General features: G+C 44.2%; 1 protein-coding gene across 1 annotated transcript in view; it reads left to right on the top strand.

The window, feature by feature from the left end:
* OAT (ornithine aminotransferase) overlaps nt 1–1244 on the top strand; it is an 11849-nt gene extending 10605 nt beyond the window's left edge. Inside the window, exon 12 of the transcript XR_624770.1 lies at nt 1217–1244. The gene's annotated coding sequence lies outside the window, so the exon portion shown is untranslated. The remainder of the gene's footprint in view (nt 1–1216) is intronic.
* Nucleotides 1245–1768: the final 524 nt, after the last annotated feature.

A 1768-nucleotide genomic window follows, 5' to 3' on the forward strand; every position in this document is an offset into this window, starting at 1 on the left:
TGCTCTGCCTACTTGCATCCTCTGAGAACATTTCTCTGGCTCCTGGTGATCAATTTGAGCTCTAATCTTGTCCAACCCATTTTCTACTTGCAGATTTACTAGGCCAAGACTGCTCAGAACTTGAGAGTTTTCTCTTTTTTCTCCAGCAGATCATTGCTGGATCTCTGAGCTTTTAATTCATCTTAGAGTTGCTTCATGAGTCCATTTATTTATTTTTTTTGCAAGTTTATGAAGATCAAGGTAGGTATAGACTTTGCAAAGACAAGTCAAAAACTGTCATCCTAAATTGCCCGTATTTAATGATGGGGTAATTGAGTTTTCTGTTTCAACCTGAAGGTTCTTATTCTCAACCCTGTGTTGTTCCCTAAGCCACTGGTATATGTGTGTGAGAGAGGCACAGTACCTGCCTGAGCAGCTCAGAAACTGAGGAACAGGATTGAGGATGACAAAGTCCCCAGAGCTCATAGGCATTTTCAGAGCCTAAATAGACATTTCAAGTGACCCTTGTAAGGTCCAGTGGCAGGTGGGTCTCACCTCTTGGACTGATGTGGTGGTGATTAGGATGAAGACAGGGATGGGGAACAGAACATGCCCAGGGAGGCTGTGGCTGCCCCAACCCTGGCAGTGTTCACAGCCAGGTTGGCTAAAGCCTTGAGCAACCTGCTCTGGTGGGAGGTGTCCCTGCCCAGGGCAGGGGGTTGGGGCTGGATGATCTCAAAGGTCCATTCCAATCCTTTAACATACTATGATACTAGGATAATCCAAGGGGAAATGGTCAGTGAGTGAGTCCTGTGTTCTACAGGAGTGCATTTGTCTATCCTGGAGGTGGGACAAATGCTCTTACTGGTGACAAAACACTGCTAGTGTGCAAAGCAGTGAACAACTGAGCAAGGACCAGGGTGTGTGATCACAGCCAGAGCTAGGGCAGACAGAGAGGGTTGGTTGGTTGGTTGGTTGAATTACATTTCAATGCCAGAACAAGTACAGAATGAGATCAGTTATTTCAGAAGTGAAGGCAGTTGTCCAGGACTTCTTTTCCCAGACACTGAGCCTGTCACTTGGCTTCAAAACCAATTGAAATCATGTTGGCAGCTGTGAGGTAGCAGGAAGAGGTGGGATGGCCACAGGAAATGTCAAAGCTCCTCCTCTTCTCCTATGCAGAATGATAGGCTATCACAAACATCATCTGCCCTTGTTATGTTGTGTTTGCTCTGAGAAAAAGGGGGAAAAAAAAGATTTTCTCTATCATGGAAAGTGTTTTTAGTGTCTTCTGGCAACCTTCAACTGGGATTTGGCCAGTTGTCAGTGGCACTGCTTAAAACTCTCAAACTCCAATATAGCTCCTTAGTTATGTGCTTGTAAATCTGTCTGTGCTTTTGTTGTCTGGGATCTTAATTAGGCTCAGAAATTTTCTTCAGGGCTTTTATTACCAAAATAACCCTGTAGACAACTCAAATGCCCTTAGCTGCTGAGTGCCAGAAACCCAGTGCTTGGGGGTTTGTACTTATTCCACTGATTGCTCAAGTGTAGGTTAACTCAGCCAAAGGCTGAGCCTGAGCAAAGTTTAAGTAGAATGAGGCCAAACTGCAAATAACTTACAAATTAGTGTAACACACACACTGAAATGTGCGAAGAAAATAGAGAAGATGTTTCACTAAATATTACGAGTTTGTATGTTGCATGAAAGCTTTGCAGGAGGTGAAGAAGAAATGGAAGCTCAGAGATTGCCCTTTCTGTACCTTCCCAGGATTCCTCGAGTACATATCTT

This window comes from Acanthisitta chloris, unplaced genomic scaffold (assembly GCF_000695815.1).
Source record: "Acanthisitta chloris isolate BGI_N310 unplaced genomic scaffold, ASM69581v1 scaffold23057, whole genome shotgun sequence".
Classification (NCBI taxonomy): Eukaryota; Metazoa; Chordata; class Aves; order Passeriformes; family Acanthisittidae; genus Acanthisitta; species Acanthisitta chloris.